At 38.1% G+C, this 15,119-nt stretch overlaps 1 pseudogene; it reads left to right on the top strand.

The window, feature by feature from the left end:
• Nucleotides 1-2,361: 2,361 nt before the first annotated feature.
• On the top strand, nucleotides 2,362-3,589 carry LOC120577309 (chitinase 2-like; annotated as a pseudogene).
• Nucleotides 3,590-15,119: the final 11,530 nt, after the last annotated feature.

Here is a 15,119-nt window from a genome sequence, read left to right as displayed (position 1 = left end):
ACCAAAAATAATATGTCGGTTCGGATAAGTGTTTAACGATGTGTAAACAATAACAAGCGGACCGTCCCAATCTTCATATCATGGTGTTTAGGGTTAGCCTATTTGACAACTCTAATTTCATGAGCTCATCACATTGATAGAGGAAGTTAAATCCACACGCTTAACTTCTTATCAATTGGAGTAATCTCTATCACCAACATTAAATGTACTCGATCAACTTAAATGAATAGGTATTGTTTAATATTCATCAAAAAAAAAAAATGAAGGAAATGCATGACCAATTGACTTGATTCATAAAATATAATACACTCAATTTTGTTAAAAAAAAATATATGATTATTGAATAATCAAAACTCCAAAACCATAGTGTGAATGAGTGAATGAACAAAAAAAATATATATCAACTTTGAAAAGAAAACTAAATGAGTAAATGAACAAAAAATAATATGTCGGTCCGGATAAATGTTTAACAATGTGTATACAATAACAAGCGGACCATCCCAATATTCATACCACAGTGGTTAGAGTTAGCCTATTTAACAACTCTAATTTCATGAGCTCATCACACCGATAATGGAAGTTAAATCCTCACTCTTAAGTTCTTATCAATTGGATTAATCTCTATCACCAACATTATACAGTTTTGCATTATTGTGTTTAGAGAAAAATTATTTTGGCTTGTTTTCTCTAGCAATAAGAAGTTAATAATATCATAACTAATAAGATTTCTTTTAGAAAAGAATTAGCAAATAAGGTGATAAAACTAATGGAAAAATAGAAATTAATTGTATTATATTTCTTTTGCAAACTCGATACGGCCGAAATACTAACTAATCTACATTTTCCTTGAAAAAAAAGTAATATAAGATGTTCAATCCCTCTGTCCATTTGTGATAGCCTCTTTTAAAGTCGAAGCAAAGCAAGCTCTGTATAAACTAGCTGACAAGAGTACATTCTAAGATCTCAAGCGAACGGTATCAAACAATACGAAATAGGTTTATAAATCATATTTTATTTGAATATGATTTGTTGGAAATGAACCCCTCAACTCAATTGAGTTGAGAAATATATGACGGTTAATTTTTTCAATTCTCCTAACAGCCATAGTGTGAACATGTGGTTGATGTATCATAATAAAAATTTGATTAAATCTTATGATGAGTACTCATAAACATGTGAAGGTGAAGCTTCAAGCTCATCTCCACGATTGTTCGATGGAAATTAAAAATGATTAGATAAGCATAAGATGTAATAGTATGACAAATGCAGTACAACCCAAACTAGAAAAATAAGCAAATTAAATAAGGAAATAATAAAAAAAGGAACAAATCAGATTGCTGCCAAAAGGTTTAAACACATGCAACCTCATTGAATATGATTTGTAGGAAATGAGACCCACAATTGAGTTGAGAAATATGAGGGTTCAATTTTTCAAATCTCCTAGCAACCATAGTGTGAACATGAGGTTGATGTATCATAATAATAATTTGATTAAATCTTATGATGAGTATTCATAAACGTGTGAAGCTTCAAGCTCATCTCGTAGTCCTTCCTTATTATTTGGTTAAAAATTCATATTAAATTTATGTTTTGTTAAAAAATTCTAATTTTTGTGGGAAATATTTTAACAATAATCTACACATTTCGCCACAATTTCATTACGAAAAATACTAAATTAACTTAAAAATAGGGATCAAAAGTAGTGATTGAAATTCTTATAGCGACTAACACTTGCAGGAAAATTTTAGAGGGACTAAAACGAAAATTTAGTATATTTATAGACACAGAAAACATATTTAACCCAAAAAATAATCTGAGATGTTCAATCGTACTGTCCATTTGTGGTAGCCTCATCTAAAGTTGGAGCAAAGCAAGCTCTATATGAACTAGTCTACAGGAGTACACTCTAAAATCTCAAGCGAACACTATCAAACAATACGAAATAGGTTCTTAAAACATGTTATATTTTGAATAAGATTTGTAGGAAATGAGCCCTTCAATTGAGTTGAGAAATATGACGAATCAATTTTTCAAATCTCCTAACAACCATAGTGTGAAGATGAAATGGATGTAGATCATAATAATTTGATTAAGAATCTTATGAGTATAAACATGTGAAGCTCATCTCGTAGACCTTCCTTATTAATTATTTGGTGTTATAAAATTAATTAATATACATAGAGGAAATTTGGATGCATATTTCTCCACCATTGGTTGATGGAAATTAAAAATGATTAGATAAACATAAGATGTAATGGTATGACAAATGCAGATGACATCATTTAAGAAGGAGAAGTAGCCTTATAAAAGGGAATGCATAAATTAGAGTTACTCATTCCAATCTATCTAAACCCCAACATACAGAAAACACAAAAAACAAATAAATATATTAATTTCTCATATATCGATCCTCCAAAATGTCAACAGCTCCTATCATCGGTGACAATGATGTGAATCCAGTCATTTTTAGAGAATACATTGGCGTGAAGTCCTACCCAGATTCTTTAAATAATTTCCCAGCTGATATTATCGGCCGCCACATCCCTGAATTCCATTTCATTTTGGGCTTTGCCCATGAGACTTACGTCGATGGAAAAGGCACCGGAATTTTCAACGCCAGTCGGAAGATTCCTTTCTTCGGTCCAGACAATGTTGATGATATCAAGACCAACCATGGCAATGTGAAGGTGGTAATAAGCATTGGAGGCCGTGATACTAAATATCCATTCCATCCTGCACACAAACTCGAATGGTGTGACAATGCTGTCGAATCCCTTAAAAAAATCTTCCAATTATACAACAGAACCAACTCCTGCTACAATTTAATTGATGGCATTGATATCAACTATGAGTACATCCATCCAGATGTTAGTGAAGAAGATTTCTCCTACTGCATCGGGGACGTTATAAAAAGACTCAAGAAAGATGCAGGCATCGATGTGGTATCCATTGCTCCATCGCATGAAACCCAAAAACACTAGAAGACACTCTACTTGGCTCGCACCAACGATATTAATTGGGTTAACTATCAATTCTATATCGATACTCTCAAGTCAAAGGACGAGTTTGTGAACCTCTTTCTTAATCTATCAGATGAATACGGTTCTAAAAAACTTCTAGCGGGAGCCAGCACCGATCCAGCTGACGCCGGTAAAGGTAAACTTTCACGAGAGGACTTCCTTGAGGGTTGTGTCGATCTCCACAGCACTCAGTCACTTCGTGGCATTTTCATTTGGAATGCCAATGACTCCGCGTCAAACCCCAATGGAAAACCATTCTCCCTCGAGAAAAAAGCACAAGAGATCCTCAATAATTAAATCATCATAATTAATTACTAGCTATATATAGCTGGTAATTAAAAGTCAAATTCACTATATATCTATTTTTAATTATTCGGGTCATCCATCAGACTAATTGGTTAGGTCGTTTGTCCGAGCAATAGTCTGTTACATCTTCTAAATAATTAACACCCGAGAGTACTTTTATTTTGTATGTGTGTTTCGTGTGCCGCACAAATTCCTTGTGTTCCTTGCATCAATGTTATATTTTAATGAATGAATTTTGATGTTTTTTATTTTTATTTACTTCATATTGGGTGTCCTTTTGTGAGTTGATAATAAGAAACAATTTGTCGGGCGAGGTTTGTTTATGGTTTAAAATGAATCCCATTTCTACATGACTATAATGTAAAATATTTTCGATGTAAGAATCATAAACATATAAATTTTTTCTTAAATAACAATATTGTATGCGTGCATAAACCAAAAATACTACACTGAAAAACGCAAAGTAATGACAATGGTAATGCAAAGTTTAAAGGCAAATCATAAGTAAAAAAAGAGCCGTGCTTTTTTCAGAATTGAGTTTTTATTATCTTATGAAATACCTCAAATATTATGTCCACTTTTGATTTTTCTTCATGTGCATATCCATTTAACTCTTGTGTGATCATCGAATCGAACGTGACGAAGCTAGAAAGAGGTGGATGAAAAAGAGGAGGACACATAAATACTTTATTTAATAATTTTTAATGTTAGCTCTGAATAATTTATTTTTACATGCGTCTAGCTTCCAAGAACTTAAATGGAGTTTAGATGAAAACCCTGATGGTATGGCTTAATTAGCAATTAAAGTCATCATTTGAAGAGAGATAATTTCCAAAATTAAATACAGAATTCAAATAACATTGAATTGTTATTATTTTTTTCTTCATAAGTTTGTATTTAGCTCTCTCCTAATGGAGACTTCTACTTCTTTCGAGAAATTAAAAGGATCTAATTAACCTTGTTGAAAGATGTGCCCATATTTAATATACTCTTTATCTCAGATAAGTTTATTTCGAGTGAGAGCGTTACTTATAAATTGTGAATTGGTATCACATTTAAAAGATGAAATCGAATGTATTAGAAAACATATATCTTGCTTTGTATGTTCCCTATGAGCCAAATGTTTTTTTTCTAATTCTTGAATTAACCAGGTCACCATTCTCACATGAAATTTTTTAATTTTATATATATATATATATATATATATATATATATATATATATATATATATAAAACAGTATCATGGTTGTTACCACCTTCCTTCTTCATGTCTACCGAGTAGGGGTACTTTAAGGTCAATTTCGACTCAAAATCACCTCTTATAATTGTTTTTCCTTCTTTTTTAGCTAAATAATTCATTTCCACATATTTTAAATCTTACTTCGTTTGATTTTGTGATTTTTTCGTCTTTCCCCTACTATGTTTGATTTGATTTCCTGTTTTTGTGCAGTGTGTTTTTTATTTGCCGTCATATTACGTGTTTTTTTATTCTGATTGAAAGATAAGCTTTGAACTGTGCAGATCCAATCAATGACATGAGTATTTTGGAGACTTGAATATATTAATATTTCTAAGCATATGTACTCTGTATTATATTATTAACATGGATGTTGTGAGTTTGTTCACATAGTCATTCGTTTTGTTTTTAGCAATTTTGAATTTGTATTGTTTCAATGTACTCGATCAACTTAAATGAATTGATATTGTTTAATATTCAACAAAAATAAAAAAAAAAGAAGGAAATGCATGACCAATTGACTTGATTCATAAATAATAATACACTTTGTTTTGTTAAAAAAAAAAATATGATTATTGAATATTCAAAACTTCAAAACCATAGTGTGAATGAGTGAATGAACAAAAAAATTAATAATATTTCAAACTTTGAAAAGAAAACTAAATGTGTAAATGAACCAAAAATAATATGTCGGTTCGGATAAGTGTTTAACGATGTGTACACAATAACAAGCGGACCGTCCCAATCTTCATATCATGGTGGTTAGGGTTAGCCTATTTGACAACTCTAATTTCATGAGCTCATCACACTGATAGAGGAAGTTAAATCCATACGCTTAATTTCTTATCAATTGGAGTAATCTCTATCACCAACATTAAATATACTCGATCAACTTAAATGAAGAGATATTGTTTAATATTCATCAAAAATAAAAAATGAAGGAAATGCATGACCAATTGACTTGATTCTTAAAAAATAATACACTCAATTTTGTTAAAAAAAAAAAATGATTATTGAATATTGTTATACCCTGTTTTTGGACCTAAAAATACTAGGCCCAATTTCATTTCAAACTTTGTCAATTATCAAATTTCAACTGCACAGTTCAAATTGTCTCTGCCTCGCAGTATTTTCAATCACAATCTTACCTATGTTTTTCTTGCATAAAACCTTTCGAAATGTCTTTACTTGTCTTGTAAGTCATTCAAAAGTGTCTCTGAATCATTACATTGCTTTTTCTACAGTTTATTTCAAAATTTGCAAAAGTCATACAGAAGGGTATTTTGGTCATTTCCTGCAGTGGGACCCATTTTCATCCTTGTGACTGTCTCTGAGTCTTTTCAGATTGTTTTTTTTTGCATTTCATCAGTAAACCTTGTTAAATTCATTTCAAACTTGCATCTGAGTCAGTGTCAAGTCAATTTGATTCTGTTTAGGTCAATTTTAGCCCTAGGGGCATTTTGGTCATTTCACACAAAATTTTGGCATAGAGAGGTTACTTTGAAGTACCTCATTTAGGCCATTGGTTCGTTTTAGTCCATTTTGTCAGTTTTATTTTTTGTTTCGCTTTACGTTTGGTCAAATTACGTTTTTTACTCAATTTTATTTTTAATTGCATTTTGGTCCCTCAATTGAGGTCCCAAAATTGCATTTTGTCCAAACTGTTTTTTAAATTTCATTTCAAGCCTTTTTTAATTAATTTTGCAGTTTAGTCCCCAAATTCTTTGTTTTTGCAGAAAGGTCCAGAAGCCAAGTTTGCCAAGGCCGTGCCATTTTTTTCTCCAGGTCCAGGTGTCACTTTCTCATTGGCTCAGAAGCACACATGTCAAGCTATAAAAGGTGTACAGTGCCACACAGACCCATGAATTACACGCCACATCACAAACAGAAATCACAATCTCTCTCCTTTCAGTTACGGATCAAAAACCCAGAAATCATCAAGAACACTGAACAATCACAAACCCTAACCGTTTTGGATTCAACCAAAAATCATCAAAAATCAATACGAAATTCAAGCACAGATCCATCACAGTTCTCAGTGATTCATTGAAGAATCATCATCATAGAACTATTTTCTCTGCAATTCAAGCGCAGATCCATCCCCGTTTGGCGACGAATCCCAGCACGATCACAGAGATCAGAGTGAAGAAGAAGAGGGAAAGAAAACGAAGATCTAAACCGGCGAAGAAGAAGAAACAAGAACACCGGTTCGTTTTCGGATTCAAGAACGAAATCAACAAACAGCACCAGAATTCAAGTTTCTCAAAGATTCCGTTTCGAAATCTCCGTTTGAAACCGCAGGTAAAACACGTAAAACTCATTTCCTCCCTCAAAAGTGTTAATCATAGTTAAACCTGCAAACAGAATCCAAAAAGTTTCCAGAATCATAAAAAAATCATAACCGTAAGCAAAACATAGATCCATAGGAATCCAGAAGTTGTAAGCAAGAACGAGTGCCAGAGAGATAGCGAACACAGAATCAATGTAGATCTTAAAGTTTTACAAGTTTCTTTCAAAAATTCTTTGAAAACCTAAAAAGAAAAATTCTCAAAACCGTAACACAAAACTGTAGATCTACGTTGATTCACGCCTTGCATGTAAAATCCAGTGCCATATTCGTGTTTAGGATGAAAAAGGATGTCTGAAAACGTAAGTTTTTTTGAAAACGGTGAAGTTCGTTCAACTCCGGCGGCGGCGCCGCCACCCTTGGGCGGCCGGCCACCACGCCGGAGGAACAAGCCTCACCGGGGAAGATGAAGATCTTCCATTTTTCCAGAATCCGGTGAGAGGTGGGAGGTGAGAGAAGAGAGAAGAGTTTAGAGAGAGAAGGGTTTAGAGAGAGGAAGAAGAGTGTAAAATAAAAAAACCGGTGCTAATTGTGTTTATATAGCCAGTGAACCGGACCGGTCCAGGACCGGTCCAATCCCCTCCATTCCTGGCCGTTGGATCTAGGGTTTCCTACTCTGGATCAATCCAATGTCTCCTGTGCAATCTGGGTTCTAGTGTGTTGGGCCTTTGGTTTGGGCTTTGTTCTTTTACGTTTTTGTTTATTTTCCTGCTATTGGCACCATTTTTCTTTGCTGTTTGAACCCCTGCACGCTTAAAATTTTCTCTAAAAAAATCTCCAAAAATTATCACATGTATCTTGATGTATTTTCATGTCTTTTTTTTATATTTCTCAATGGTTTTAAAATGATAAAAAAAAGCATGTGATATTTCTTGGTTAATTAGTGTGTTTAGACATAAACTTGTGCATTTTTTAGTAGCATATCCCTCATGACTTGTTGACATGTGATTTGAACTTTTGGAATGCAATTTTGTGATAAATTTGTTGCTGATTACATGTTTGATTTGCTGCTTGTATGTCTCAATTTCATCTCCCTTCTTGGCTTGCAATTAGTATGCATTTTTGCTAGTAAATAAAGTGCCACGTGTGCTATAAACTTTAGCATCAAATATGTTCTATTTTTTCACATTATGGCACAAAACAAGACTTCTAAAAATGCCACGATGAAGGGATTATGGGTCATATCTATGCTAGAGTCTTATGACCATTCTCATGCACATTTTGTCACTTTATTAGTTTCTTTTATGTCTTTCCTCTTAATATTTTTTTGTGCACTCCTTTTATTCTATGCTTTATCTTACTAACATTTTCATCTCATGTGCCATACATTTCATAGCATTTCACTACCTCCTCCACTTTCTTTAGCCTAGCATTTATTTTTTGCAAGTTTTAATTCATTTGGTGATGTAATTTGTTATCATTGGTTTGTAGCTTGGCAAAGGGGCCATAGAATGTATTTAGGCAACTTTTGTAATATGGACTATGGACACTATGACGCACCGGCACGCACACACTCACCCTAGATGTATGCCTAGGATTGCATGTGTAGATGTATGGCTAGGATTGTATGGTTAGATGAACGCTTAGGTTTAAACACTTAGAGAAAATCCAACTTTTTCCAAAACATGCAAATAACCTCACTTGAAAACTTTTTTGAAAATAAGATAGGAGTCAAAACTCCTTATTTCCCTTTTATTTTCTTAAATAAAATTTCTAATAAACTTTAACTATACTTGGACTTCATTTTGAAAAAGCTAACTCCACCTCACTTTTTTTCCAAACCTCATGCCCTTGAGGCCTCTCATCTCTATTCTTCAAAATCTCTTTTCAAACTTAAAATCAACCAACAAAAACAAAAACTTTTTTTTGAGAATGAACTACGATCGGGTTTTGATCCCTTAAAAGGGTACGTAGGCAATGAGTGAAAACTCCTCCAAGCCGAAATAAAATCAAATTTTACTTCTTCTCACCCCCATTCTTCACTAATCATACCTTCTTTTTTTTTACAAATAGGCAATAAAACTAAAGCGTAGAAATAAACTTAGGAGAGCGGTTCTTATGGAATACCATAATCGCTCCGGGTGCCTAACACCTTCCCGTAGCGAAAACGACCCCCGAATCTAGAACTTTTTAAGGGTTTTTCTCCTTTTACCCTTCCCAAGAAAAAAAAGAGATATCAACGGTCAAAGGGTTCAAGAGCAATTAATGGCTTGGCACCCAAAAACCATGATAACAGAAATGGCGACTTCACTGGGGACTTCTTTTTAGCGGGTCGCGCCTAGTTTTCCTTAGTTTATATTTACGCTTTGTTTTATTGCTTACATATGTGAATACTTGTTTATTTTCATTTGACGTGTGGGGTGAGAATATCAAAAGTCCTATACCCGGGCTGAGTGAACTTATGTTTAGGTAGAGATATAATCGACAATTCGATCCGGGGGTTGCCTCGTGTATTGGATTATGCGATCAATCTCACATAGCTGAGGCATTTTGAAGGTGATATTGTCGGCGTGTGTTGTCATGCTTAGGCACTTCACTTTCAATTGTTCGACGAAGCTATGAACCGTAGTTACCAAACCCATCCTAGCCTTTTTAGGACGTAGTGCGGTGGCTAAATTGAGTGTTGTCTCAAACTTTAGTCGTCACGCGATACTACACTCAAACTAGACCTTCTCACAAATAATCATGGAACGGGTGTCGTCCTGTACTACCATGATATATGTGAGAGAGGTTGCAGTTTGGGAACTGTGTTAGAACCTTGGTTACTACTATCCAAAGCCTTAGTTCACCGGACGCCGTGTCCAGCCGTAGCCCTGTTACTTTGAATCTCAACCCATCTTGTTCTTTGTAACTAAACAACCCAATCATGCATACATGCATTCATGCATAAACATTTTTCATGCATTCATCGAAGGGTTTAAACAAATGGAAATTTTTGTAAATAATCACAGGTATGAAGAAGACTAAGTGCTACAAGTTCAAAGAAGTGGATTTGGTTAGTTTGAGAGAGTTGGCACTCAAGGTCAAGAGTCAAACAGGGTTCCGACTCCGGTATGGGGGATTGCTTACTTTGCTCCGAACCGATGTGGAAGAGAAGCTAGTGCACACTCTAGTGCAATTTTATGATCCAAGCTTCCGTTGCTTCACTTTCCCGGACTTCCAGTTTGTTCCTACTCTCGAGGCTTACTCCAATCTAGTGGGTTTACCTATAGCCGAGAAGACGCCTTTCACCGGTCCCGGGACTTCTCTTACTCCTCTGGTTATTGCTAAGGATCTCTACCTCAAGACTTCCGACGTCTCTAACCATCTTATTACCAAGTCCCACATCCGGGGGTTCACTTCAAAGTATCTTCTTGATCAGGCTAATCTCAGTACTACTCGTCAGGATACACTCGAGGCTATTCTTGCTTTGCTTATCTACGGGCTCCTTCTCTTTCCGAACCTCGACAACTTCGTGGACATGAATGCTATCGAGATCTTTCATTCCAAGAACCCGGTTCCTACTTTGCTAGCGGATACCTACCACGCCATTCATGACAGGACTCTCAAGGGCCGTGGGTATATTCTTTGCTGCATATCTCTTTTGTATAGGTGGTTTATTTCGCACCTTCCGAGTTCCTTCCATGACAACTCGGAGAACTGGTCCTACTCTCAGCGGATTATGGCCCTCACTCCCAACGAGGTCGTCTGGCTCACTCCGGCCGCTCAGGTGAAGGAAATCATTATGGGTTGTGGAGACTTTCTCAATGTACCTCTTCTTGGTACCCGTGGAGGAATCAACTACAACCCCGAGCTTGCTATGAGACAGTTTGGTTTCTCTATGAAGTCGAAGCCTATCAATCTTGCCACATCTCCAGAGTTCTTCTTCTACACGAATGCTCCTACCGGACAAAGGAAAGCTTTCATGGATGCTTGGTCCAAGGTTCGAAGGAAGAGTGTGAAGCATCTAGGTGTGAGATCCGGTGTTGCTCATGAGGCCTATACTCAGTGGGTGATAGATCGAGCTGAGGAGATTGGTATGCCTTATCCAGCTATGAGATACGTGTCTTCATCTACTCCATCTATGCCTCTACCTTTGCTCCCCGCGACTCAGGATATGTATCAGGAGCATCTAGCTATGGAGAGTCGTGAGAAGCAAGTGTGGAAAGCTCGGTACAATCAAGCTGAGAATCTAATCATGACTCTGGATGGTAGAGATGAGCAGAAGACTCATGAGAATCTGATGTTGAAGAAAGAACTAGCTAAGGCCCGGAGGGAATTGGAAGAGAAAGACGAGCTGCTTATGAGGGACTCCAAGAGAGCTCGAGGACGACGAGACTTCTTTGACAGATACTGTGATTCAGATTCCGAGTCCGATGATTCTCCGACTACTTCCTATGCTTGAGGGCTTCATTTGTTTATCTTGTTGAAATTTCAAAGTCTTCCTTTTGAAAATGCTATGTAGTTTTGATTATTTGCAAGATTTCTATTTTGTTTAAAAATCCTTCGATGAAAAAAGAAGTCTTTTGCATTTGCATTTGCATATCATGCATCATATGCATCATGCATTGGTCACAAAGGCTTCCAAGTGCTCACTATCTCCTGGTTTCTCTGCCTCAGTGTGAAAAGTGGCTCGTGCTCAGAGGATCTACGAACCCGATAGAATCGATCGAACCACAGAATACAGAAGAAAGAAAAGGGCTATGGAAGAAGAGAACGCTCAGCTCCGCACCGAATTAGCCACTCTAAGGGAGGAATTGGCTAAAGCTAATGACGTCATGACTGCTCTGCTAGCTGCTCAAGAGCAATCAGTTACAGCTATCCCTACAACCACAGCTGCACCGGTGACTACGAGCGTGCTCCCAACCACTTCTGCAGACACTCGCTTTGCTATGCCAGTGGGGTTTCCGTATGGGCTTCCACCGTTCTTCACTCCCAGTACTGCAGCAGGCACTTCGAGCACTGCTAACAATGTTCTGATCTCTGCAACAAATGCTGCCTCCATCAATGCTACTTTGCCACAAACAACAGCAGCTGTCACTGAGTCTCTTGTGCACACTCTGCCTCAAGGTATTAACATCAACACACAGCACGGAAGCATCCCCGTAACCAGGACCATGGAAGAGATGATGGAGGAACTTGCTAAAGAACTCCGTCATGAGATCAAGGCCAATCGAGGGAATGCGGACTCTTTCAAAACTCAAGATCTTTGCTTAGTGTCAAAAGTGGATGTTCCTAAAAAATTCAAAATCCCGGACTTCGACCGGTACAACGGGCTAACTTGTCCTCAAAACCACATCATCAAATACGTCCGGAAGATGGGCAATTACAAAGACAATGATTCCCTTATGATCCACTGTTTTCAGGATAGTTTGATGGAAGATGCCGCAGAGTGGTATACTAGTTTGAGCAAGAATGACATCCATACCTTTGATGAATTAGCCGCTGCTTTCAAGAGCCACTATGGGTTTAACACCCGACTGAAGCCAAATAGGGAGTTTCTCAGGTCCCTATCTCAGAAGAAAGAGGAAAGTTTCCGTGAATATGCGCAAAGGTGGAGAGGGGCAGCTGCCCGTATCACTCCTGCTTTAGATGAAGAAGAAATGACCCAGACGTTCTTAAAGACCTTGAAGAAGGATTATGTTGAGAGAATGATCATCGCTGCCCCGAACAACTTTTCGGAGATGGTCACCATGGGAACCCGTCTTGAGGAAGCCGTCAGGGATGGAATCATTGTGTTTGAGAAAGCTGAATCCTCTATGAATGCATCGAAGAGATATGGTAATGGACACCACAAGAAGAAAGAAACGGAAGTGGGGATGGTGTCAGCTGGAGCCGGTCAACCCATGGCTACCGTGGCTCCTATCAATGCAGCTCAAATGCCTCCGTCATACCCATATGCACCGTACTCTCAGCATCCGTTCTTCCCACCGTTTTATCATCAGTACCCTTTGCCACCGGGCCAACCTCAGGTCCCTGTCAATGCCATCGCTCAACAGGTGCAATATCAACCGCCAGTTCAACAGCAGCAGCAGCAATATGCTAGACCAACTTTTCCTCCTATACCAATGTTGTATGCAGAGCTTCTTCCAACTTTACTCCAGAGAGGGCATTGTACAACTAGACAGGGTAAGCCCCCACCTGATCCGTTGCCTCCAAGGTTCAGGTCTGATCTCAAATGTGATTTTCATCAAGGTGCCCTAGGTCATGATGTCGAGGGGTGCTATGCTCTAAAGTACATCGTCAAGAAGCTTATAGATCAAGGGAAGTTAACTTTTGAGAACAATGTGCCACATGTCCTCGATAATCCGCTCCCAAATCATGCTGCCGTGAATATGATTGAGATATGTGAAGAGGTCCCCATGCTGGATGTCCGCAATGTTGCAACTCCTCTGGTGCCACTCCATATCAAGTTGTGCCAAGCTTTATTGTTTGAACATGATCATGCTGAATGCCAAGAATGTTCCCGCAATCCTTTGGGCTGCCATGTCGTCCAAAACGATGTCCAGAGCTTGATGGACGGCAATTACCTTACTGTCAGTGATGTTTGCGTAATTGTGCCGGTCTTTCACGATCCACCTGTTAAGAAGGTGCCTTTGAGGGAGAGCATTGAGCCGTTGGTGATAAGGTTGCCAGGACCAATTCCTTATGTTTCGGACAAGGCTGTTCCATACAAATACAATGCTACTATGATAGAAAATGGAGTGGAGGTGCCTCTAGCCTCCTTTGCCACAGTAAGCAATATTGCCGAAGGGACTTCTGCAGCGCTAAGAAGCGGGAAGGTTCGTCCGCCATTATTTCAGAAGAAGGTAGCTACACCGACCATCCCACCAATTGAAGAAGCAACTCCAACCGTTGTTTCACCCATTGCTACAGATGTGAACCAACCAGGCAAATCTATAGAGGATTCGAATTTAGATGAGATTCTGAGGATAATAAAGAGGAGCGACTACAAGATCGTTGATCAATTGCTGCAGACTCCTTCGAAGATATCTGTCTTGTCATTACTCTTAAGCTCTGAGGCTCACAGGAATACCTTGTTGAAAGTGCTGGAGCAGGCTTATGTTGACCACGAAGTCACGGTAGATCGTTTCAGTGGCATAGTGGGAAATATTACTGCTTGTAATAACCTCTGGTTTAGTGAAGAAGAGTTGCCGGAAGTGGGAAAGAGTCACAATCTGGCTTTACACATCTCGGTGAATTGCAAATCAGACATGATATCAAATGTGTTGGTGGATACCGGTTCCTCACTCAATGTAATGCCCCAGACAACTCTAGATCAGCTGAGCTACCGAGGGACCCCTTTGAGGAGGAGTACTTTCTTGGTCAAAGCTTTTGACGGATCTCGAAAGAATGTGCTGGGGGAGATAGACTTGCCGATAACCATTGGCCCTGAGAATTTCTTGATCACCTTCCAAGTGATGGACATTAATGCATCCTACAGTTGCCTGCTGGGAAGACCGTGGATACACGATGTGGGTGCGGTAACCTCCACCTTACATCAGAAGTTGAAGTTTGTGAAGAATGGAAAACTCGTTACAATCCATGGTGAAGAAGTATACTTAGTCAGCCAGCTGTCTTCCTTCTCTTGTATTGAAGCAGGGTCTGCTGAAGGGACTGCTTTCCAAGGTTTGACCATTGAAGGTGCAGAGCCTAAGAAAGCTGGGGCTGCTATGGCTTCTTTGAAGGATGCACAGAGAGCCGTCCAAGAGGGTCAAGCTGCCGGTTGGGGCAAGGTGATACAGCTCTGTGAGAACAAGCGTAAAGAAGGTCTCGGGTTCTCCCCGTCATCAAGGGTTTCCTCGGGAGTCTTCCACAGTGCTGGGTTTGTTAATGCTATCATTGAAGAAGCCACTGGATCTGGTCTCAGGCCTGTATTTGTTACACCATGAGGCATTGCGAGAGATTGGGATGCCATTGACATTCCTTCAATCATGCATGTTTCTGAGTAATGTGTCTTGTTGCTTTAGTGCTTTGTTTTCAAAATAACAATCCTCTCGCTCTGCCCAAAGCGAGAGTGATACTTTCTGTAAGGGCATGTTTGTTTCGGCATTGCCATTGATGAATAAAAATTGTCGTTTCTTTCACGACTGCTTTTTTTTTTAGTGCCTTTTCTTGGAAAATTGGTAATGCCAGAAAAAACCAAAACGTCTGTATTTTCTTATTAATTTCAAAAATCTGCATGAAAAAAAAAACTCTTTCTAAAATCATCCAATCATTATATGCAGGT

The sequence above is a fragment of the Medicago truncatula genome, chromosome 8, assembly GCF_003473485.1.
Source record: "Medicago truncatula cultivar Jemalong A17 chromosome 8, MtrunA17r5.0-ANR, whole genome shotgun sequence".
NCBI classification, from domain to species: Eukaryota; Viridiplantae; Streptophyta; class Magnoliopsida; order Fabales; family Fabaceae; genus Medicago; species Medicago truncatula.
The sequence above is the reverse complement of the archived record's forward strand: the minus strand, read 5'-3'. Positions and strand labels throughout refer to the sequence as shown.